Raw genomic sequence first — 26,157 nt, 5'->3', positions numbered from 1 at the left:
GATTCAAACCCCAAACATTCTGCAGCCAGGACTCTGGAACTAAATGGAGGGAGATGAGCTGCTTTGCTCTTACTCACAGTTACAGGTGACTTTGTGAATAGCATGCACAATGCCAAAATACAACTGACGTTCTCTTTGAATGCAAGCAGGCCTTAGGTTTAGAAGCAGCTGTGAGACTGAGCCTTACTGTTAATGGCAGAATCAAGAAGCATGAACAATAACAGCACATTGTTTCAGGTGGACAGAGCTTTCTTTACCATTGTGTTGAGCTGCATTAGGACAGGATCTTGAGAACTTGTGTTAGTTAACACTATTTTAAGTAGTGTCAGATGTTTGTGACTAGGACAACAAATAGTTTATTCTCAATTTTGTAGAAACCTGGATTTAGGAAGACAGTTATGATCAACAGGTGGGGTTTTAATTTTTGTACCTCAAACCTTTTGAAAGTTGCGAAGTATTTTAATAGACTGACAAGGTCAATGCATTTCATAATAATCTGTTCTTAGGAAAGTGTAAAGAAGAAATAAGTCTGGAACAGGGTAATTTTATGTCCATTTCCAGAAGTTCTCAGCTTAGTTCCAGACAACACAATTTCTTATGTACCTTTTATTTTACTCTTATTAAGTGGTTTTATTGAATTAGATTAGTTCAATCAAGTATATGCATGTTTATAGAATTACTTTCTTGACTTAGAAATTATTTATAAATCAGGGGTTATGGCATCCCAGCATGCAGAGTTCTCTGTACAAGGATAATAATTTAAGGTACCCTCAAACCTTATCCTGGGGCCAGGGTGCTGGTTCCATTAATGGGATTTAGAACATCATGAAGTCAGTAGGTGTTCATGACCAGCTCAGGTCAGCAGCTTGCCTTGCTGTGGGATCTCTGGCTGCTGCTTCAACAAGATGGTCATCTATCTGAGGCACAGGCTAGGCTGTCTCTGGTCCTGAAGGTGAGAATGAAGAATGTGTTTTAGTAGCTATATTAAAATTAAAAGGTGAGGCATTAAATTGTATTATTCCATACTACTTCCCAGATGCAGCAGCTGCACAGTGCGGCATAATTTAATAAAGCCATCCATCAGGTGATGCCTGGGTGTGAAAAACTTAGCAGTGTAAGAATCAACTCTGTAGTTCTAGTTTTATCAGTAAGGGCACAATAGAAGTGCACATTCAATACACATTCCTAGGCTCTAACAAATGTTTGTATATTGATCTGGAATTGAAATATTTGTAAGCCTCTGTTCTGACCAGGAATGTGGAAATCTTCTGGCCAGAACAGGTTATCTAATTTTTCACATAAAAGAAGATGAGCTGCATTTGCCTACTCCTCCCCCAACTACAATTATCCAGCCTAATGAATGAAAGGCAAAATGCACCTCCTGTAAAAGGTGGTCACAGGAGCCAGGGAGCCAGGGTGCTTGTGTATTGATCATGTGACAAACAAGCACCCCACTGTGTGATGTGCTCCTTTTTAGCACAGGCTACGGGACTGACGGTTGGCTTCTGACCCCAGTGAATAATGCAGCAAGCAGGTCTAGTACCTAGGATATATGAGGTAGCTTATGCCTCTAGCACATTGGCTTTACTTAAGGCTGCCTGATGGCTTAGGCAGGCTTCTCCACATTTATTACATTGTTTTGCATTTTCAGACTTTTTTTTTGTCAGCAGGATATCAATTACCCTTCCTTTTTTAATTTTAAAATAAATAAAAAAAAACCAAACTTATCCAGTCCCCTCCTCCCCCCAACATAGCTACAGGAGCTGATATTTAAATCACATACTTTTCTTTCCCATTCTCTATTGCAGCCATGCTAATATGTGCAGGGTACAGGAGGGGCTTGTTAATGACGTGAAAGAGCTCAAGTCCTGCATAATCTCCTCCTTCCTCACACCTGTGCTTTGCAGCAGGTACCACATGGGTCTCACAGACAACTCCTAGGCAGTAGCTCGAGGAACTGATAACACACTTAAAGAGCACACCAAAGTAGCTTAGTTTAGTACTAAGCTCATGGAACTGGTTTAGCACCAGCAGCCTTGAGCTACCCTATGCCTTATGGCCTAACGGGCAGAGCTCTGGGCAAGCAGTGAGAGCTCCCAGGTGGGACCTTTTAACTGCTGAGCATTAGGGGGGGAGCTTTTAAGGGAGGCTGCTTAGTCAACAATCTTCTTAGTTTATGCCTGCTCCTAACAACCCCAGGATGGTCTAGTTTTGTCATTGCCTTCTTACAAAGGTCACTTGTAGAGAGATGGTTCTGCAGTTGAGTTAGTTCATTTGTTCCACCTCCATACAAATAACTGAAATCTACCTGCCCATCAGAGAAGGCCTCATACAATAGCATTTGTGAGTCTGTTAGTCTCTACTAAGTGAGACATGAATGAGAGGAAATTCTCCCCTCTTTACTATTTTAACTGGTGTGACAGTGCTACGTGCATTGGCTCTGGTACCCGAACAGAAGAACTGAAATCAGGAAGGTTGGAGGAGGTTTACAGGATGAGCAGTGGAGTACTATGGCAAGAAAATGAGTGTGCTTTCAAAAGGTACCTCAATGGTCAGTGAGCAACTGGATGTGTAGATGAGCGGCAATATTTGGAAGAAAATCTGAACTACCACAGACAATGGAAGAGTGTATCTGAAATTCGTTTACTAGTTTTTGGTGCCTGCCAAGTGCAGAAAGCAAAGAAACCACTCTTCATGATCCCATCTACTCTCTGCAATAGAAAGCAGAAAACACCTTAATTTATCACGAGTCACCATGCAGCTCCTGGGGCATAAACAGGCAACTGCAGCACTGTGTGTAGGCTGACTTCAATGCCGATGCCGAGCAGCGTTTGGCACAGGTGGAGGGGGTTTTTATCACAGACCCAGATTAACCTCAGTGAAGTTACCCTCTGCCTCCCAGGGCCGGAGGAACAATCTCCGGGTGGGAGAAGCGCCAAACAAAGGCGCCACTGCCGGGTCCCCTTTGCGCAGCGCAGGCAGAGGCGATCCCGCCCGTTTGCCCCGGGCTCCCCGCCCAGCCGGCACTGGGCGTGCCCCACGCCCCGGCCCCCACGCCCCGGCCCCCGCGCCCGACCCAGCCCGGCTCCTCTCGGCGGCGGGTCGGGAGGAAGCGCCGGCTGCGGGGCGGGCGGGAGGCTGCCAGCCGCTCGGCTCCCCCGGCTCCGCCCCTCCGCCACCGATCCTCCGCCCTCTCCTCCTCCTCCTCCACCTCCTCGCGGCGGCGGTGGCTTTTTCGGCCCCGGCTCTCCTCTCCTCTCTTCGCTTCGCTCCTCTCCGGGAGGCTCCCGCGCCGCGCTGGCGAGGACGGTGAGGGCGAGGCGCTGCGCTGGGCTGGGCTGGGCCGGGCCGGGCCGGGGCTCCGGGCGCGGAGCCGCCCGGGGCTGAACGCGGCATCGTCCCGCAGCCGTTTCCTTGCTTGCTGGGGGCGGCCCTGGGGATGGGAGCGGGCGTGACCCCCACCACTGGCGCCGGCGGAGGGGCCTGGGGTGCGGGGCTGGCAGCTCCGCGCTGCCCCGGGGACGGGCGGGGGGCTCGGCCCGCTGGACGCTGCGGCAGGAGCCGCCCTCCCGTGCCCACCCCTGCCCTGCCCAGCTGCCTGGGGTCGGCGGGCGGCTCCTCCGGTGACAGAGAGCAGCCCCCACGGGCTCGGTGCGCTGGCGGGTGCCCCGCGCGGAAGCGCGGCCGAGTCGGCTTCGTCCCCTGCCTCAGGGGACGGCGGTTCCGGCCGCCTGCCTGCGAGCGGGTCCGGGGCGTGCGGAGCGGTTCGGCTTTTCTGAAATAGCTCGCTAATGTCAGGGGAAAACAGATGGCCCAGGAGAAAGCGGCTGGAAGTGATAGGTCTGAACTCCTCCGAGTTATGTCCCCGGGTCGGCGCGGAGTGTGAACTTCCTCCCCTGGGTGCCTTTTCGGGGGTGGGGGCCGAGCACATGGCTGCTGCCCCGAGTGGGCGCTCGCTCTGCCCCGGGTCTGCTCCGCATCTGTCACAACACCGCCCGAAACCGGGCCTGCCGCTTCAGAGTGCTACCCTGACCTAAAGAAAACTTCAGCTGGGAGAGGGGAGGAGGCTTGTTCGAAAGGTAATTTACTTAAATACGGATTTTCGTTCCTCCTTCTTCCCTTACTCGGACAAGGCATCGCTGAAAAGAAGGGAAAGCAATGGAATGATTTGTGTCCTGCAGGGTCAATGTATATGGCAGCTCATAGGGCAGAGAAGAAGTTTAACTTTCAGAGACCTGGCACTGGCAAATTACCATATCCAGTGAATCATAGTATTAACTTTTTTAAACATGAATTTTATGGTCGTTTGCATGTTGATCCTTGCTTGTGTTTAAAGTCTGCAGTTACTGTGTTCAGATATTTAAGGATGAAACATCTCCTTTGTGCTTAAAACGACAATGCTGTTGTGTTTCATAAGCAGCAAGACAACTTTTACTTTGATGCGAACCTTTTTATCACTTGCCTGTAAATACTTGAATTGTTTGTAAATCTGCCACTGGTTTGGGTGTTTTTGCAAAGGTCACTTTAGTTCAACTTAATATTTTTATAAAATGCCTGTATTGATTTAATATGATACTGGGTCAGAGTTGGCATTTATAATTTACTTAACATTAAGTGCCGTAAGAGCCATGCTTCGTAAAGTCACTTGTCCTTGGTTCTGCCTGTAAAGCCCACTAGTTGGTCTTGGTGTGTGTTGTACAGTAAGTGTGCAGCTTGGCTTGTGTCTACTGTTAAGTGTCCTACTTATTTAAAAATGTTGAGAGCTCTAAAAGGGTCAGTGTAATCCATACCCCATGTGCGCTCAACTGACCTAGAATTAATAAGATAAAACACTTTTAAGCACTTCTGGAGTAAAAGGTGGCCTGTTGCGTCCTTGTTTTCAACTAACAACAAATTGTTTTTTTGAGGTGTCCAGTGCCATGCTCCTCATTTTGGAGGGCGCCTGAACACTGTGCTGCTGCAGAGGATTGGTTTGAGCTAGTGAGACTGGTCATGAGAGCAGAATGCCAGCAGTGTGAATTTGCTCCCTGGGGAGAGGTGCCTGTTGGCGATGGTGGCCGATGGAGGTGGGTGCAGGGACCACCATCAGTTCCTTCTGGGGCAGCTGGCAGTCCTTGCCATGATGAGGAGCTGATGGAGCTGACAGAGCTGTATGTGTGCAGGGGCCCCATTTTATGTGGATTAGTAAGTTAATCATCATAGAGCAGTTTGGGTTGGAAGGGACCTTAAAGCTCATCCAGTTCCAACCTCCTCCCATGGGCAGGGACAGCTTCCACTAGACCGAGTTGCTCAAAGCCCGGTCCGACCTGGTCTTAAACACTGCTAGGGATGGGGCAGCCACAGCTTCTCTGCACAACCTGTACCAGTGCCTCACCACCCTCATAGTGAAGAATATTTTCCTAATATTTAATCTAAATCTCCCCTCTTTCAGTTTAAAGCCATTCCTCTTTGTCCTGTTCCTACATGCCTTTGTAAAAAGTCCCTTACCACATCAGTTGACATTTCATGCTGCAGTACTGAGTTTCTCCTCTCTGGGTTTCAGCCTTTCTAAGCAGGAGGTAACAGGCAGGTGCCTGCACATGGTGTTGGAGATGCAGGTATACCAGGAATGTTGTGGTTAGTGTGATTTACTGCCTTGATGGAACTGATAGCCTATGCCAGCAAGTTCACTCTCTTATATAGAAGGCTTGTCCGTGTTAAGAAAATTATATCACAAGCTAAAATTAAGAGGGAAATGGTGTTTTCAGATTCATACGGAGATCATTTGCTCTCACTTTGCCAGAGTGGTTTTTTGTCCTGCTGTAGCACTTGGCCATTAGGCCTCCTTCCCTGGTCCTCATAGGCTTGTGGTGCGTATGCTGGAGGCATCAGATCTCAGAACTGTTGCTGGAGGCACTTAATATGGGTGCAGTCTTCCAGTGAACAGGAGGTGGCTTTCTCCTGAAGGTTCATATTATGCTCCAAAATCTAGGGGGCTAACATTGATTTAGTGAGGTAAAACTGAGTCAGATTATAGACCATAGCCTTGTAAATGTGTTCTGTTTGCTTAGAGCTACAGAGCGTTTTTGAGATGCTGTGCTAAGTGTTATAAAAGGAACGTGTTTCTCAATTGTGCTTTTATGTTTCCCAGTGGTGGCAGAGTTAGATTGGAAATCAATACAGTGAAGTATCCTAGGGTAGATTTTGGCCATTAATTGTAGTGGAATGCAGAGTAAATGAAGGCTCATGTTTGCAGCCTGCCTGAAACTAGAGGGCATATCTCTGAACTCTGGGTAAGGAATGTCTCTGGTCTCTCTGGGGCTGACACTGGGTCTTGCTTTCTCCTGCTGGATTATGGGTCTGGTCCTCAATGCCTCAAGCATATGTGTTGATTAGCCACAATTTAATAATTTTAAATTAAACTGAAGGATAAGTATATGTCAACTACAAGGTGCTTTTATTTCAAGGAAGTTTTATTTTAGCAGGGCAGGTTCTGAGAAGTTAGAAGAACTAGTTTGTGAAGTCCACAGGGATAAAGACACGTAGGAGTTGGAGGTTTAAAAAAAATAGGAAGAAAAAGAAAAGAAAAGGCTTGGACTGTTTTAAGTGGAAGGTATGATAGCTGCTTGGAAACTGCATTTTAAGGAGGAGGAGAAGCTTGCCAAGTGGGGCTGTGGACCTTGCTATGAGAATAAGATACTGCAAGTTACCAGAAAACCTGTAAGGAATGAAGTTGGAGATTGATCATCAGAGAGCAGAAACTGCAGGGGTAGCACATGAATTGCCAAAAGTTAGAGCATGGAGAAATACAAGATGATGGGGAAAAAAATGAAAAGAGGAGAAGAGGACTTGGCTATGATAATGTGAGGACCAGGCTATAGTTGAAAAACATGTCTAATGCCTCCAAAGTACCAGTTGTAACCAGCTTTAGATAGAGATGAGGATTCGAACATGGTGAAAGATAGGCTGCCAAACAGAAATGAGCAGAATAAATATTTTGTGCCTGCTTCCATATTTAACGCATTCAGACTAAGGAAGCAAAGGGTCTCTGCTTTGGGTCTCTGAAACAGTTGGTGCAGGACACTGGAACCAGGTTAAAAAAAAAAAGGATTGATTTTTAGCTGTCAAGTTGAATGCATCAGTTACAATACAGCAAAAGAAATATACTTGTATTTATTTTTAAAAGGAGAAGAAATTGAAATCTTCATGTGTTTTACTCTGGTCTAGATAGTATTCAAGGACTTGGAACAGATTTGGAATGCAAAAAGCAATTAAGTATACAAAGATAAGTGGAAAACAGGATAAAAAGCATCGGGGATTTGCCACAATTAGGTCATGGAAGACTAAAGTTGTGTTATTACTGGTTAAATATTAAATGTTCTAGACAAAAGGAGCAGAAGTCTTCAGTTCAATGTGTATACACCATAGCAGGCGCAATGCCAAAAATGACTAAATTGGAAGTGTGGGGCTTGGCTCAAGAATGGCGAGGTGTCTTCTGAAGGATAAATTGTGACTGTCTGCATGAATAAAGGAATTAATGCTCTGGATTGGTATTAGTGGTGGGCTGGTCATTTTACTTCACCATGCTGGTTGACATAACTATACGCGAAGGACGATTGCTGAAGAGGCAAAGTTAGGAAACGTAGTCGGCACCAAGCAGAGTTGGATTGTTGCACAGGAAGAACTGAATGCCTGTGATGACTGAAGCAATAGGAATGAGAGGAAGTTAAAAACTCTAAAAGCGGAGTTATCTATGAGTGATTGTTAAGAACACATCTGCTGTCACTGGCAGGTTATCCCTTGAAACAGGCCTGGAGGAAAGGCCTGAGTGCTGTACTGAAACAGGGATGACTATTTGATGGTGAGCATGAAATGAAAGCAGATGTTATCTTCAGTGAGAGCTTTTCAGTGAAGACAGGCAAGTTATTATGCAAGTCATCAGGGAGACTTCATATCAAATACTGTATGTAGTTCTGGTCACTGGAGTACAGAAGGTATTAAATTCCAGTGGAACTTGTACAGGGACATCCAGGCTGCAAACATGACGGGGCGTCAACAGTCTGGAGTTAGATGAGAGACCGTCTAACTGTGCTAACATTTGCTGTCTTTTCTAGCTTGGTAATGGCAAACAGGGGAGATAGCAGCTGCTTATAAATTCCCTGGAGCAAATTCTTGGAGACAAGGAAGGGTCATAAACTGAAGTCTCATCTGTAACTTTGGATTAAAATCTTGATGTACTGGAGGATGATCTGATGGCTTATTGAATGAATGTTGGAATATTATGCACAGAGAATTCAAAATGAGTTTCCTAACTGTCAGATTTTGGATGCCCTCCCAGCTGTACATCTCTCGCGTCCCAGTGTAGTGTTGAAGTTTGTATTTGATGGTTAAGGAAATGGGTAGTTCAGGTAACTGAAGCTACAACAGATTTTATGCTTTGGTTTTCGCTGCTAATTAACAGAAATAGAAAACACTTATGTAAAGGAGGTGTGATGAGCAGAAATAATTTGGGGATATGTTGTCCAGTCACTTGATAGTGAATGGAATTTATAACAACTAGAATCCCCCATCTGTGGTGTTAGTGGCTGCTTGTTTTTTCTTACCTTTCTAGGGTATAATGGAGTGGAATTGAGTATAACTCATAAAATATTAAAGATAACCACAAATTAATATGTGTGGGACAGAAAAATGCATAAATGGATGTGCAGGCTGGAGGTTAGGATGGCTGACTTGAACCCATAAATAAATAAATATGTTCTCCTGTTGAGCGTGTGACTGTATCTATCCTCTGCTTGATTTCATGCTCTCTGGTCTTATGAGTGCTCTGTGGGACTGGCTTCATCCTCTTGTTTGAGGAAGAGGGAGGCATTGCCTGGGGAGGGCTTTGGACAGAGCCTTTCAGAATAGCTGAAGTGCAGGACTTATGAAGACCCAGTGTTGACGCTCCCAAATGTGAAGACGTGTGCTTTGTTTTGTAGGTGTAATACCTGATCTAGGTGCTGGTGCTGAGCTTTACAAAGGCCAATACAACCTAACTGCCCAGAACAAATGGAGGCATGAGATATGCCAGTTTAGGCACTTCCTGTGCTGACTGTTGAAGACTTGTCTGGTATTACACTGGAGAGGTGTATGCTGCATAGAAAGGGTAATGATGGTGTATGTGGTCTGAAGGCTACAACATGTTGACTTAATTTCACCTTCGCTGTAGTATCAAGGTCTGTCCATTTATAAGCTCCTGTATCTGGCACTTGTATGCTCAGTTAAACTTCTGGACATTTAGAGACGACTCTTCAAAAAGGAAGAAGAATGTAGTCATCTGCATGGACAGATGTTGAGAAGAATTATTGAAAGAATAAGTAATTTTGAGTGTGTTTATTCGTGAAAGCAGGGTCAGTCTCTTGATACTGCTTTTTGTCTATTCTTTCTGGTGTCTTTCTTAGAAATATTTCAATTGCAAACTCCTTTCCAGGATAGTTTTTTAAAAATCTGAGCTATTAAGTTTTAGGTGTTTGCTTTAAACCCATGTGTGTGTCTTTCTTTAAAGAGGAGCTGTGTGAGGAGCTTAATGTGTCATCATTCCCCGTAGGAAATAAACGTGAAAAGATTGTGTTGAGCCATCAAAAGAATAATTTAACAATCCCAGGGAAAATTGAATTTATTGTCTTGGTAGCTTTTAGCATGTATTATTAGGTTTTTCGCTTATTGTGATTTTTTCATCTACTCCTGTTGCTCTTTTATGAGAGTGTTGGGTGTATCATTGAAAAAGATGAGACTAGGGCGATGCTTTGCATTTGTATAACGTCTTTCACTTGACAGCCTTCGAATTCCAAATATTAATGGATAATGTGGAAAAGTTATTTCAGACTTACAAAGGAGAGATTCAACCTTTATTCAAATAGTCTCTAGAAAATCGAGGAGCAGAACACTTGTCTCCTAATGCTGTGCTGTGTTCTTTTAAACAAAATCACTCAATAATTTCCTGTTACAATTTGAGGTCTTGGAAAAGTCTGTATTAAGAAATGGGAGGAAATGTTTTAAGACTTTATTGGACAGGGAAGATAACAGCATCCAGCATTGTCTGCAACTCAAGCAAATGGAAAGGAATATCCTTCTTGTTAGTAGCTCAAGGGACTGTGTGTTTTTGGTAAGCATGGTCAGACTGGGAAGCAGAGAAATGGATTGGAGCAAAGAGCAAGTTATACAGGAGATAGAGGTAAAACCTGGAAAATGCACACATGAAAAAATACAAGAGAAAAGTAATGAAAATGAGAATGAAGTGGAGACTGAATGAATGAACTGGTGGACAGGTAATTGAAGGAGAAATACTTGTGTTACACATGAACTCAGTATGCATGTTAACTTGTGTTCAAATTAAATTGGGAAGCTCACATTTTATTCATCACTGTGAAGTAACGGTGGGGTATCTATTAGCTGTTCAGGGTTGCACTGTTTACAAAAGTACATTTTTAAATCAACAGAGGTTGCAGTGGGGAAGGAACAAAGCAGAATCTTAGATTAAACTGCAGGGGGAGCCTTTAAAGGTGTAAGTATCTGTAATTACACAGTGTCTTGTATAATTCAAAAGTAAAGGAAAAGAGAACATTTGTGGAGAGAAGAATGGGGCAGGAGTTTGTTCTTCAGCCTTCAGTGGTTTAACTTTTAGATTTCCACCTGATGGGCTTTTTGTGCAAATAAGAGCTGAAGGAGTGTTACCGTTGCAAACAGTTTTCCTTTCTGTCCAGGGCCTTTACATAGTATTAGACAAGTCTTTTAACTAACTACCCAAAATCATGAGTGAACCCAGACCTTTGGATTTGTAATGACCTTTGTTATGTTGTCATTCTCTATTTGACAAGTTAATCTGTGTGTGTTACCATTTGGGAGGTTAGAGGGCCACTAGAAACCATTTCTTGTGTATATATGTGCACATATGAAGCTTAAGCTTGGATGGAGGAGAATCATTAAAGTAATGGTTGGGTAGAACATTTTTGAAGTTATGATGATGCACATGGTTTCAGTACTTTTTTATATTAAAATAGTGATGTTGCTGTGATCTATTTGACAGACTGCTATTTTTCTTGTCCACCTCCAACTGTTTTAGACCAGTTTTTTTAAACTCTTAATTGTATCACTTCCCATATGCACGCATGTACTTCAAGACTACATTTAGAGAAATTCAAATTTAATACTAACATCTGTAAATTAGTCATGGAAGTACAAGTACTTACAATGTGATAGATTTCACTTGCATGTTGTATTTAATTGCAAGATTTTTATTGTCTCTGTTGTTTTTCCTTTCTGAGCTGTGATATTACTGGAGTTTATTGCTGTATAGAACTGTTGAGTTCTTCCAGTGTGTTAAGTTTGGATGTTGAATGATAATCGCAGTGACAATCCTGAATGTTAGGCAGTGTGAATGGGCCTTCATGGGATGTCTTTTGCTCTGTTTGGATAGATGTTATTTTCTCACAGAAGATGACTTGGGGCTATCTGACTTCTCTCTGCATAATAGAACTTGATATAATATGTAGAGACTTACTGATGAATCGGTTAATTCCATTAATGAATATCTGCTAATCAGAAACTAGAATCCCAGTTCTGCAACATGTGAGATTTCTGGACTGTGTTTGTGTAAATGCTTGGGGAGCATCTGCAGATGTGAAAGTCTGCTCATTCAGATTTCCTGCAAGGCCTCCACATGTTTGCTGAAAGATTTCAGATGTTTTAGTTAGTTTTTCCTTTATTTATTGTCCCCATCTTGCAATGTTTGCTGTGCAAGTTCAGGGTGTTACTGCCATTGTAGTATTGGGTCCTATTTCAGTAAATGAAGGGATGCATATTAGGTTGAGCTTCAGAAGTTCTAGCTGAAGTGAACCTCCCACATCTTTGTGTATTTAAATCCATACATTCCAGGTATTTCTTTCTTCCTGTGTGATAGACTGTGAGGAAAAGGAGAATCTGACTAACAAAGCATAGCATATAGGAATGCACAGTGTAATTTTATCTCTAGATTCAAGTGCTTTTCCTCTGATCTTTGCTGTAATGGTTTGAGGTGTTCACTTGTGACTGTAATAAATACATCTGTTTATTTAGGGGGAAAAAAATCTCAGCTAGATTTTTATTTTTATTTTTTTTTCCTGGTGGCCTGTTTGTTGTAGTGAGTTTGTGCTATCACAAAGTTTCTATTTTAGGAATGAGATATCTCCTTCACCCCCCCAGTTTAATTGAAAGATGATTAGTGTCATTTCTCTCTTCCTTCCCTTTCCATCCCCCTTAAAGCAAAACAAAACCTTCAGTCCTTAAACAAAAATGTCTTTGTTTTTACATTTGTTTTATGAAATTGCTTAAATCCTTTGGGAAAAGCTTTCCTCTCACAGGAAGAGAGGAAAAAAAAACCCAAACCAAAACCTAACCTAACGAAACCAGCAAGCCTGCCAGACATCAGTGTTTTGCTATCTGAATCGTAGCAGATTGCATAAAAGAAGCAATTTTTCATTTTAATGAATGAAAAGTGCAGTTGCAGAAATGCACAGAAATAGACATGGTTTTCACTCAGCAAAAGTAAAATTGGTAGAATTTTGGGAAAAAAATTGCTGTGTAGCTTTCTTGGAGCTTCTTTGGTAGTTTTTTGTCAGGAGTGGAACTTTAAATGGGATATTTCAGAGTTCTGAGTGATGGGAAAATCTGCCAGCCTTCCTGATTTTAGTTACATAAATATTATATATATAAAAAAATCATTCCTAAAAATCTCTTGGTTCTACATCTTTGGGCTGTTCTGATGCTGTGGCTTCAGTTGTGAAGTCATCCATACTGGTACACTAGTCAGATGTGTGAATTACCCTCTCCTGATCTAGGAACCTGGCAATTGATGGCAAACATGAGTTAAGTGACATAATGAACCATAAAGACCAAGAGCTATGTGAAATGCCGCCCTGCTAATTTGTCTGCATGGGCTTTATCCAGAAAATATACTAAGGAACAGGAATGCTGATGAGCTAGAACAAGGTTATTGCAGCTGACTTTCTCCCAAATGTAATAAAAATGCAAAACCAAATCAGTGGCCTACTGTCCTCAATCACCTGTATTATGTGGGCTGGAGGGATCAAGGATGAAGGAATATTTTTCCAAGCAAATGCTGAATGTGAATGAAAAAATAGGGAGGCCTCCCATAACACAAGGAGGTAAGGGCTTATTTTCTGTAAAGTAGGAAATCAGACACTGGACTAAAACAGTCGTACTGAGCTGTTCTAGAGGACAGTTTTATAAGCGTTATATGGAGAATTTGGAGTATGATAACCTCCCTGGGACTCAGTAGTATCTCCTGTAGCATCTCTATGCATCTTGGGCAGCCCTTGGACCTTGCTTGACATTCCTTCTTTGTCCCTTCCGTTGCTCCTGTCCCCAAAGCCTGTACTGTGTGAACGCTGACAGCATGTGTTGGACTTCAGTGTGTTTGTAGCCTATGGAATTGCTGTAGCTTTAATACTGTGCAGCCATGAAACAGCTGTGTCCTCGTGACTGGCTTGTCCATAGAGTGATGATGAGCCTGCATGTCGTTTTCCTGAGTTGTTTTTATACCCTCACCTCATAGGTACAGCTGCTAATCCTTTCAGTGCCCAGGAGGGAAACTGTGCACTTCATAGTACCTTCTGGAGTAGCATCCTTACCATTCATAAAGAGGCTTATGCAGAGATGGTTGTATGTATGTTCACCTTATATTTGAAACAATTTTAAGTGCCCTTCATGAAGGCTAAACCAGAGACTTACAGGCTTTGGGGAGACAGAAGCTAAATTAACTCATGCTTTGCTGGCTAAGCAGTATTAATTACTAAAATGGAATAGGTAAAAGCTGTAGGGGGAGGCCCTGCCCTCCAGCTGTGCTGGGTTTAATGAAAGATAGGATTTTTCCTTCTAAACTCTCATTACCTTTAAAGCAGTTCCTGGATATAAAATATGCTGTTTAGATTGTTGCAATCAACTAATTTGATTTCCGTATTACTTCTAGATGACTGTTACTGAAAAGACTATAAGGCTCCCCACCCCAATATGAAATCAGATCCTCACACTCCACCTCCTATGTACATTTTACTTCATGGTGCGGACTGCACTGCTCAGCCAGGGAGTGGAGATTTGCCTCCTGCGCATTATTGACCATCATTATGGTCAATACTAATCAAATACTACTGGTGACATTAGGTTTGTTTTGGTGCTGAATAGCAGGATAATGTTGCATGTTTTAGTCAGAGGGGATTGGTGGAGCTGTGGAGTGGGAGAGCTGTCCCCCCTATAGATCCTTGCTCACTCTCCCAGTACCCTTTGTTGCCATTTTGCTGCAGGGTCAAAACATTTTCTCCTAAATTTGCGTCCTGTTGCATGAGGTGGGACAAGGTGGAGACTGGATGGACAAAAACTGATATTACCAAAGTCCTGGTAGTATTTGCACTGAATAATGCTGCTGTGGCTTAGGAGTGGGCTTGGTTAATATTGCAGTCCTGCAGGCCAGTGGTATGTCACCCATTACTGCACTTTAAGTCTGAAGGAATTGTACTGTGAGTGGGAGAGGAAGGCAAGGAAGCAGTTTATGTTACGGCAGTTGTAGAGATACTGCCTAATACAAAGTTGTCTCTTGTATGGTTCCAGTCTTTCTGCTACATCTTTCCCATGCCTAGAACTTCCACTAATTTGAAGTTGAATTTCTAATGAGAAACAAAACCTGTTCCTTAATCAGTGTGATTTGTTTTCATGAATATTTAATTCAACTTAGTGCAAATTTTGAAAGCCATCTAATATTTTAAAATGAAGTCAGCTGTTCTTGAACCAGACTGAAGAGCGCTACCAATCCCTGTGAAGTTCTTTCAGTGAAGTGTAATTTGGTACTGTAATATACTGAGCTGAAAGAAGCAGTAAGATCTGCACTTAGACTTTTTCACAGTTCTGGAGTTGCAGCAGAGGATTTACCATTGTTTCCTTGATACCTTTCTCTTACTAGGGAATATATAGAACACCAAACTCTTAAAATCCACTGTAAGTATAATCAGAATAACTGTTGGAGTGGAGAAAATATTCTGTTGTTCTTACTTAATAATATTCATGTGGATGCAACATTTGCTGTTGATTTTTCATTATTTATAGCTGTTTTGCAGAGTTACACAGAGCTGCACTGATCTTCCTAGTTCAGGATTTTTCTAAAGTCAACATCAGAACTCTTTCATACTTGCAAAGATTGAGGTCTCTGTCACTGATGTACACCTCACTTTACTTTTGTTTATCTTGTTCATCGAGTCAGACAGCTCTTACAGTTATTATCCATGATCAGCTAGCTCATTGGCATGACAATTAATAAAAGTATAACTGAGAATGTAAGAAACTTTGTGATTGCCACGCTACAAACTTGACTGGCACCTCTAGTAGCATCCTCTAAGGATAAGGAAGAGGCAGAGGTTGGTAGGAATATGGAGGAAGGAATTGCAGTGCTAGAATGCGACTGCTGTGCTTTGTACCTCTGAAGGCATCTGAGAAAGGAGGGAGTGTGCCATTGGGTTGCTGTCCAGAGTCTCTTTTGTCAGTTTTAATATTATCATGTCCTTGGTCACAGCTTTACAGCCTTTGACAGCTTCTTTCACCTGCTGAGAAAGTACGGTATGTACCTGCTTAATTGTTCTCAGTTACATGATGGATTTTGTTTTACCCAATTCTTTTCTGACTTGGGAAGAAAAGGGATGTATTCTTTGTGAAAAGGTATGTATTCTACATGAAAACCAATGTACAACTTTTTCAGACTGGTTTTCAAATGTGCTTTTAAACAATCTGCATTATCTTGAATTATGTAGGTGGTTTTCAGCCTGAATACATATGAAATGTAAAGTAACGTAAGATGAAGATGTCTGGTTTACTCGATTGCTCACAAAAACAGCTAGCTAGTCACAAGGTAAAAATCTCTGGGGTAAAAAAGTCAAGTACTGCCTTACTGTCTCCATTGTTACTTTTCTGTTGACTTGTTTTCAGTTAGATTATTTTTTTCCCTTTCCTTCTAAATCTCTAGGACATGCATTTAAACTGACCATTAATGCTGAGTTTCTGTCTGTAGTACTTTTACCTTTATGCTAATGTATGTAAACAAACAGGTTAGGACTTGACCTATATAATAAAAGTGCCTTGATTTATTCGTATGTACATACCAGGGTGTGAATACTTAAATATAATGGGGGATAGAGGGAGGAAGGCAGGAAGATGAGCTGGTGCCGGGTACAGTAACTGTAGCTGAAGACTGACACCTGTGAAATGAGTGCAATTGTCAAACTGTTCACCATCTGATGCCTTTTTTTTCCTGTCCCTCCTTCAAAGGCAGCTTGTGGAGACACATCTGCAGCAAAGCAGAAGCTGAGTGCTCATTTGGGGCTTTCCCCAGTCCTTCATTTGGTCTTGACAATACATGTGCATTGGGCTTGCCCTCACAGCAGGGTGTGCCTCATGGTGATGCTCCCTGATGCTATTGAGAAGAGGCAGCTCCAGAAAGTGCTGGGGCTTCCTGCTACTCCTCATGTGCAGGCTTCCCACTACAGCCTGCAGTTTGTGGCCTGGCCTGTCTTTCCCTGGGTTTGGGGCATGGCTGGCCTCTGGGTTGGACCACAGGGTTTGTGTAGTCATCCCTCCTAGATCCCTTGGTGTTCTCTGCCTCTGGTTCTTTGAGAGATGGTGAACAGGAGAGCCACAGCTGAATTCAAGGGCTGATATGCCAGGAGCCCTATTGTGCAGAGCACTCACAGGTTGTAGTTGAGGTTTTTCATTGTGGATAAAAAGCAAGCAGTAATACATTCAGATAAAATGCTGTGAGAATACACAAAGCAGTGTCCCCAGTAAAACACGCATGCATGAGAAGAAAGAGGAGGTAACAGGGAGTCTGGTTTATGATTTGCACCACTGCCTGTGGGACGTGCAGCATTACTCAACATTTCCAAAGTTGCCAGGGGATGGGAACTTCTATCCATTCTACTCCTACCGGTTTGATGTCAGTGCCAGTAGTAGATGCCCAGTACCTGGAGAGGGATCACAGGACAGCAGGAGAGAACCTGAAAATCTGCACAGCAGAATTCCAGCTGCTCCAGCCAGTAAGTCAGCTTCCTCATGGACCCAGCTTAAATGCCTCTATGCATATATAGCATGGGGGATAAACAAGAGGAGTTAGAAATACGCACATGCCTGCAGGGCTAGGATCTTTATTGGCATCATGGAGACCTGGTGAAATGGCTCCTATGAGTGGAGTGTTGGAATGGAAGGATTTGGGCTTTCTAGGAAGGGCAGGCAGGGGAGAAGAGGAGGAGGAGTTGCCCTCTATGTAAGTGACTGGCTGGAGTGCATAGAGCTCTGCCTGAGAATTGGTAAGGCACTTTACAAGGCTTATGGGCCAGGACTAAAGGGAGAGCAGAGACAGGAATATTTATGTGAAGCTGTATGCATGTCTGCAGGTAATCTTGGAGACAAAAGACTGAACCCGCCTCCCAATCCCTTGGTATTTTTGTCATAATGTGATGGTGTCCATGTGTACAGATGCATAGAAGGTGTTTTTTTTGTTTTGAAGTCCTAAATGTTTCTGTAGGGGCCTGTTCTAATCTAGATGAGCTTTCCCTTTTGCAGCTGTTTTGGACCAGATCCATGGAAGCAGTTACAGTACATGATCTGCATCCAAAGGAGAAGTGTTGTTCCTCTGGGGGCTGTTAGCTATTCTGTGAATGTAGTCCTTAGTGGTGGGGCTGGGCTCGAATTCATGTTCTGCCCTGGGTTTTGGAGAGGTTGTCCACAAGTCCTGAGCTATGATCTTGCTCTCCTGTGTCATCTTAACTACAATGTTGCTCCAACATAGTTTCTGAAGGGCATTAAACAAACTGGTGACAAAGCAGAGTGAGGTAGGAGCCCAATGAACTTTATTACCCAGGCCCCTTTCTCAGGTATCTTTCCTCAACTACCTTAAATGCCTTTACTTTTCACCTGCTGTCTGTCCTCTGAGTTGCTTTGTCTGGATGTAGTTACTTCTTGCAAAAGTTCTTGCTAGTGGTATAAGATAACTTGGCAGCATCTGTGAGAAAACAGTTATATGTGGAAGAGGTTATTGTGAGATTTTTGTCTTATCTGGAGAGCTACCAAAAGCTGGGAAGTGCAAAATACGTGTGGGGTTTTTTTTATTCCTGAAATTTCACACTGCTTTTCAAAATAAGTTCTTCTGCCTTTAAGTGGGTGAGTCCTTGCTCAAAAATAGTGATTCCCAAATGTTCTTCTTTGAGCCAAGTATAAAATCTTTTTTTATGCAATTTCTTCAGAGCCTGGCTTTGAGAAAGAATTTAGTCTTCCTTTAGAGTCTTCATTCTCTTTATAGAACATAATGAGTTTGCTTTTCAAAGGAAAAGCTGAAAATTCCAGTGAAGATGCTCTTGCATATTTTGGTTTGTTTTTATGCAGTATTAAACTGTTTAACATTTAATACAGTAAATTCTTTAAAAGCGTAAGTTATTTAAAAGTTCATGGTAAGTACATAACTGTTAGTATTAGTACTTGATTGTCAGTAAGAGCACATTAATAATAATAAATTACCAGATAACAAAGCAAAGATCTGAGCCTTTCTCTTACTAAGCTGAAAAACAAGGATGCGGCTCTGTAAGTAGGAAAATGGTTGTAGGTATAATCATATTTTTTTAATGATTTTTTTTTCTTTTTATTTATTCCTATTTGCATATCCTAATTATGTAGAAGTCTTCAGTTTGGAAACTGAAGTGTTATTTTATTTCTCCAAGTATCTTTTGGTATCAGCTCAGTGAGTGCCAGTTTCTTGGAGCTTGTTAACTTGCCCATGACAGTTTCTTCACGGCTCAAATATGGCAGCTGATGTCTGACTGCTTTAAAGTAATAACGAACACTGTCAGATTCTTTGTATACCTAGTAGTGTGATCCTATGGCTTCATTTCAAACAAGCAAGCGTGTGTATGGAAACAAGTTCTCCCTTGCTCTGTGATTTCTGTTGGTGGACTGTGGTTGACTTCTGGCAAGAATACTACCTAGTGGTAGAGTATGAAGTAGTGTAAAACCAGCCCTGATACCAATGGGCTTGTCATGTATGCTTGAGGCATAACGGTCAGAAAATAGCTTGCAAACATTTCCATTTGCTAGTGTTAAATTGTGGTTTTATTTGTCAGTGTTGGCTAAAAGTGAGTGAGGTAGGAGTTGAACCCAGTTTATGAATAAATGCCGCCAAATTGAGTTCTACTGCACTTTAAGGGAAACAGCACCAAATGTAAGCAAAATGTCTCTTGTTGCTTTGGTATTTAAACTTTTATGGCAAAAATGGCTTAGGATGGAAGCAGTAGTTTCAGTCTCAGTGGAAAATGGAGACTCCTCAAAGCTGCTGCACTGGAAAAGTCTGTTGTTGGCTGTGGTTCTCCCTTTTTATTGCACTCTATGCTAAGCCTGTGATCATGGTATTTAGAAACCCCTCCCCTTGATTAGTGACCCAGTCTTTCCATGAAACTACATGGGTCTATAGGCTTCTCAGTGATTGCTGTACATTTAACTCCCAGGTGCACCAGAATTGCTCTTAGACACAGACAGAATTCCTGAGCTCCCAAGCCCAGCTGGATGCTTCCTGCTGTAGCACCTAACACAACTTTGCTTCACGGTACTATGAGCGTATCAGAAAAGATTGTGTGAGGCAAAAGGACATGGTAGTTAAAGATGAACCTTGCTCTTTTACTAGTCACTAGCACCAGATTATTTCATTGTAATGGAAATTCCGTTGTGTTTGAAGGATTCCTCCTCCCCTCCTCATTTTGTGAAGACCTTTAACTGAGTGCTTAGGCTTCATCACTTAATCTAGGAATTTACAGAAAGGTAGTGCAGAGTTCACAGAGTAGTGGTGTGATGTGGTGTGACTGTGTCAACTTGAATTGTTTAGTATGTTTGCAACAACTTGAGCTGCTTTCTCGCCGTCAAGTCCATTCCCAAGAATGATGGGTTGAGTGTGCGAGTGTCACATCCAGGTGTCATTCTGGCAGAATCACTGGTGAGCTGATGTGTGTGGCTATTGTTTCCTTTTGAGGAAGGCAGATATTACACTTCCTAAACCAGAAAGAAACTTTTCTTAGCAAAGCTTGATCTTTTGGTAAGTATTTGAAATTCTGCCTGTGTATTGCAGGTGAATGCCCAGACTCCATGCTGCCTGGTGACTGCTACCTCTGTGGCCAGAAGGATTAGAATTTCAGCCCCCTGGGTTTCCTGTGCACATTCACTTTATAGTTTTATTCCTGTTTAGTTGCCTGTGTTAAAGAGCGTGTTTTTATTTATACTTGCTCTCAAAAAGAAAGGCAGTAATGATGGTGTATCGATTTTTATTGTATTGAACTATGTTAGGATTTATGCCCCTTTTTTTTTGTCCCCAGATGCTTTGCAGGGTGGTAGTTAACCACGTACTATGCAAACTCTTGCAGGAAAATGAATTGGTTATCTGTTAATGAAAACTAAATCACAACAATTTTAGCTTATTTCAAAGTATCTAACTTATTTAGGATCTGAAGTCGTAATTTTTTTCAATTAATGCCTTAGTCTACTTTTTTTTCCTTTTAAACTTTAAAGTAAATATAAATGGTTTCTTATGTGCAAAATGATACCCTATAATAAAAAAAAAACCCACAGTTTTTGTCTTCCTCAGGGCTTGAACTGACATTTAAATGTGAAAGATGTTTTCATCATTTATTTTAGTAGTCTTACTTTTTGCACTTTTTATGATTCCTGCAGTTTTAAGTGTGGCTTGCACAAACTGAACCACATGTAAAATATAATATTGGCCTGTATGAAATCCCGGAACTAAATTTGTTCACCAATAAGTTGAGTTGATCAAGAAGCTGGTGAAAGACTGCTTTCTCCTTATGCAGTTCCTTGTATTTATCTTCAAAAGTTTTATACTTGGGGTGCTATTTATCTGTTACCATTAATTAAAGCATTATCTAGCATATAAACTGGTTTAAGCAGTAGAGAAAATAGTTTCTTGGTGCTCTAAGAAATTTAAAGGAAATGTTTTTGAATTGTGTAGTAATGGCATATGATGGCTTTCTGCTTAAAGGAAAAAAAAAAATCAAAACCAAACCTAGAAGCATATGTTTGTGGTGTGTTGATTTTTTTGCCAGGTTTTCATGTCTTAATTTCAGTTTCTTTACCAGTCTATTGAAAGACTCAGCTTGGTGCCTTGTGAGACCTCTGAGGGTTGGTGTGAAAATCTAGAAAATCTAAAGTCAAAGCTTGAGAGGTTTCAAAACTTTTCAGTAAGATTTTTGGCATGGAGATGGAATTAATTGAGATTTGTAATAACAGACGCTGTCGTTGGTGCTGCAAAAATATAAATCCAGGTTAAGACATACAGGAAAACGTATGGAGGTAAGTGTAGGTACAGGGTTGCTGGAAAAATTTCGGTATTGACAGTTTTACAGGTGTGTTTCTGCAAAATGATTGCTGGTGCTCCCTTTTTTTCACTAGTCAAAAAGATGGTCAAGTGAAAATGAAGCCTGTTTGGAGGCACCACTAATTAGTTCTTGTGTCCATGAGCTGCCCCCTGTGGGGGAGCGGAGGGGAGGGTAGGAGAGGAATTCTTCCATCTCTGATCCATATGTTTGGAAATCCCTACTGTTATTATTCAGAGGCCTAAAAATATACTGGATTTTGTTTCAAAACCAAGATTGAATATGTGTATATATTACTGTAGGAGCAGTGGTTTAGGTAGTTTAGGCAAGAAAATGGCTGATGTATAATAATGCCTACGTAAGTGTGGAGTCTTCTCTTGGCTTGTCTTGGAGACAAATAAATTTGTTTTCTATTTAATTGAGTGTTGGGCTGTTTTGTTCAATTCTTACAGAAGCTCAGCCATAAGCCTTGAGCGCAGAATAAATTCTTTATCCTGTGTGATTTGTGTGTATTTGTCTTTTAAGTCTGTTTAACAAAGTAGCACAACAAATTTAGGATTAGCGACATGCTAGTTAGCTTTGCTGAAGGAGCCTGGGTCAGAAAAATGGGGAAAATCATGGTTTTTGCCTTAGGTATGATTAGCTGGCACAAAGATTAGCTGTATCATGCATTTCTTTTCAAACGGTTCCTGACCTCATGGGTGCAGGGAAGTTGTGATCCAGCTGTAGCAGTATAAATTTGGCAAAGAAAATAAGCAGAGGGTTTGTGCAGATTTGTATATTGGCAGTTTAATATTCTCAGCACACGGGCTTTCCTTTTACTTCTCACAAATTGAAAAATAATGTTGATTTAGTACCAAGTGTCTGTTGTTACACATGCCTGTTTGTATTTAATGCTCTTTACTGCTTTTAGTGCGTTTGTTTTTTTTTTTCTCTGTATCCACTAACACGATATGGAAGGCTGTTAATACCAGCTTACATCAGGTATCACTTGCTGAAGTTTCTGATACATTATGAATACAAATTTTAAATTTCAGTAACATGAAATGTGGACTCTAAAATCCTGCTTTTAATCTAGGCTTATTTGGTTAGGCTGTGTTAAATCTATTCCTAAAAATACTCAAGCTTTATTTTTTCTATTATTTTCATTTGGGATCAAATCTCTTTGAAGTGTGTAGACAAGCACCTGTGCTCATTTTAATCCCTGTGTAGTTTTCATCAATTATCACAGCAGGCAAGAAAAAAATCGAATTGTAAAATGCTTTTGAAAAGTAAATAAGTTCAACCTGGCGTTCAGGTTTCTGTTTTAATCAGACATCATCTGTATTCATGTTTTTACACCAAGCTGGGTAAGGGAGGGGCACGAAACACCTTTTTTTGTTTTCGTTGTTAAATATCTGTTTTGAAGTGCCCTGGTGTAGGATGGGTCTAATACGTTAGTGTTTGTGTGTGTGCAGATTTCATATATTTATTTTTTCTAAGCTGAAGAAAAATCTAGGTCAAGAGATTTCATTCTTATTAATAACTTAAAGCTTGATTCAACAAAAATTCAACAGTCTCTGTGGCTAGAAAGCTTCCTGACTGGGAAAGCACTGGTGGAAAAGGAACCTACTGCACTCAGACATGGGTGGGAACATTTGCCTTTCTATTGGGGTGTTAAAACACTCGCCTCCCCCCCCATGTGTTTGCGATGGCCACAATGAAAGCTCACTAGGCCGCGCTCTTTCTGTGTTTCTCAGTATAGGGCTATGCCTGGGGCTAGGTACTGTTGTTGTTTCTCCCCCGTCCCGTGTATGTCCACTGTCCAGCCTATGTCCCATGCCATGGCCCCAGCCTTCCAGTGCTGCTTCGGCCTCCTGACCATGGGTCATTGAATCATAGAATCAACTGGGTTGGAAAATATCTTTAAGATTATTGAGTCTAGCCTTTGCGGCAGGACTGCCAAGGCCACCACTAAACCATGTCACTGAGGGCCTCATCTACACATTTTCTGAACGCTTCCAGGAGTGGTGATTCTGTCACTTCCCTGGGCAGCCTGTTCCGATGCCTGATCACCATTTCACTGAAAAAAGTTTTCTTAATATCCAATCTAAACCTCTTGTCCTAAAATGATGATGATCATTTGTGTGGAATGTGATCATCCGTAGGAAATAAGACGGGTCTTGTGGTGTTGCTCTTGCCACAGCACTCTTCTACTTACGAAAACATTTCTGTGAGCTAAATAAATAAATAAATACAAAACGTTGCCAATTCTTGTTTAATTCATTGAGGGATACTAAGACACGGAGTCTCTCCTTTGGCCTTGTCTAGCTTTCTCATTCCTCAGTCACCTCCTTGTGTGTTTAGCTCCACAGCACCAGTGCCTCGGCCTGGTGTTAAATATGTAAACTGGAGAAACTGGGAAAACTGTTAAATATGTAAAGTGGAAGAACAGGGAAATTCTTGTCTCTTTTAGCTACAGTAATCAACTCTATTAAAATTTTAAACAAACTTGGAGAAAATACTTCTTATGAAGTCTTTAATTTTCCCTTAAGTTTCTGTGTTGCCCTAGAACCAAAAGCAAGGGTAGTTAAATTAGGATAATTAATCATGCAACAACTTACACACGCAGGAGATGTAATGAATTTTCCATCAGTTTGCAAGTTCTGTAAATCGGGATAAGAGGTTTCTCTAAAGTGTGCTGTTTGTAAGCTATGGATCTGTACTTGACAAAAAATTTAGGTTAAGTAAGTTTGATGCCATCTGTCTTGACATCTTGGAGTTGTTTCTGGAGCAGTTGCTTCTAATGTGATGTTTTAGAGAATTGGTCTCTATTTTGATGTCTAATACTGTATCAAGGAGTGCAGACTTGAGGGAGGAAAGGTCATTTTAAGTGTAAAAACCTGATGCTTCCTTTCCTCCTGTTCTTCCCCAAGATCTTGTGGATGTGAGAGAGGTCAGAAACCTTCCCATCCTCTGGTGCAGGACCTGCCAATGATACCTGTCTACCTGCAAAACTTGGGTTTGTGCTGACAAAAGGCAATAAATATTATATTTATTGCTTTTGGGGGAAGTTTTCCAGTGTGTGGAGCTGCAGGTTGTAACTTCCCGAAGTGGGATGCGCAGAAGCCTTAGGTACTGTAGTCAGCCTGTGTAACTAATGTAATTGCACCTTCTCGTTCAATAAGTACTATAGATGTGAAGCAGACTTCGAAGCAACTCAGTTGACACCCACACAGGACTAAATAGTAACTTCCCAAATAAATTGCTGTGTGGTATAAGTGCTAAAGTGCTGTCAATACAAAGAGAGCTAATTCCCAGCAATTCTTTATATGTTGAAAATCTCTGTTTAATCCAGCAAATTTCAACTTGCATAGTTAGGTTTCTTGCACGTAAAATGAGCAAAAATTATCAAGATCACTAAAAACATAAAACATGAGAGAAAAATGTCAAGGTGTATATATACCTCATCAAATTCTGTTCACATCCCATATATTTTATTTACGTTAGTGACCAAAGGGTGACTTACCAAATACTGCCTGTCTTGGGTTCAGCTATAGCAGGAACAGTATAGCTTCTTTGAAGTGTAATAGAATAATTATTGTCTATTTTATAGCAAGTGAATTGGAACATACTCTGCTTGAATTGCATCATGTGAACCACTTCAATAGGGTCTTAAGGAGGCATGGTTCTGAAAATGTCTTCCCTCCTTTATTTGCACACAGACATAATTGGAAACTGAGATGCATTGTTTGCACAGTACGAAAATGTAGCAGTAGAAATGATAGCACTGTAATAGAGGTTAAAGTAGAAATATTTTTAGGTGTTGGACTTAATTTTGAGAGTGTTTTTCTTTTGTCTTTAGTGCTTTGGAACTTACTTTTTTGCTACATGAGCACCTTCTTAGATGCCTTATATATTTGAGCTTACAATTCAGAATGTTCAACTTCAGTGTTTGGGGTTTAATACTTGTTTGGGGGTCTGTCTTTGTAGATAACTTGCACAGAATTTTCTGCAGAAACATCATCATATTTGATATAGCAAATGTTAGCAACTTTTACAAAGGAGAATATTGACATTTCATTAGTCTGGTGACTAATCAAAATCAATCATGACTAATCAATCGTCAAAATGCACATTGGTAGGGATATGTGAGGGACTCTGCTGGAAAAAAAGCATGTTCTGATATACAGAAATGTTGCATGTATTTTTTGAGATCTTTTTGTAACCCAAATGACCAGCATTATTTTCTTAGCTGTGGCATCATTTGAAATGCCAAAGATTACCCAGTGCAAGTTTTAGTGATCTATCTCTATTATTTAAAAAAGAATTGCCAGGTAGTTTCAGAATGAGTGACAGGGGTAAGATGATCTCTCAGTTGCCCTTTGGCTTCAGGGTAGAAGAGACCTAGCTTTATGGACTGATGACATGCAGCTTTCAAGTTGCAGCCTCCCATGCATCCTCTCTCTTCTTTCTGACTGCTGCTGTGAAGTAACTATCTTCTTTATGAATTCTGTTCCTGTTTTGGAAGCTTCTTTTAAAATACTGGATGCTCTCTGCTTCTTCCCAGACCTTAGTGCTGTTAAATGAGGATGAGAGTTACCAAAGGAAGATGATGCACATGACAACCCATGTAAAAGCCCTATCAGCTGTCTGGTCTTTCATCCTGCATATAGTGATACAATACAAATGTTTGATGTCCTACTTGGTATTTTTATTTATAAGGTATAACAAGTGTCAAAAGTTTATGTTCGAGTTGTCA

The 26,157-nt window shown here is 41.4% G+C and overlaps 1 protein-coding gene across 1 annotated transcript in view; it reads left to right on the top strand.

The window, feature by feature from the left end:
* The first annotated feature begins 3,177 nt into the window (after window positions 1-3,177).
* FAM110B (family with sequence similarity 110 member B) overlaps window positions 3,178-26,157 on the top strand; it is a 110,100-nt gene continuing 87,120 nt past the window's right edge. Inside the window, exon 1 of the mRNA XM_061448430.1 lies at window positions 3,178-3,309. The gene's annotated coding sequence lies outside the window, so the exon portion shown is untranslated. The remainder of the gene's footprint in view (window positions 3,310-26,157) is intronic.

This window comes from Pezoporus flaviventris, unplaced genomic scaffold (genome assembly GCF_033815535.1).
Source record: "Pezoporus flaviventris isolate CSIRO_AGI_PZ_B2104156 unplaced genomic scaffold, CSIRO_AGI_Pfla_v1 ptg000007l, whole genome shotgun sequence".
In the NCBI taxonomy this organism is placed as follows: Eukaryota; Metazoa; Chordata; class Aves; order Psittaciformes; family Psittacidae; genus Pezoporus; species Pezoporus flaviventris.
Note: the sequence above shows the minus strand (reverse complement) of the source record. Positions and strands in the feature narration are given on the sequence as shown.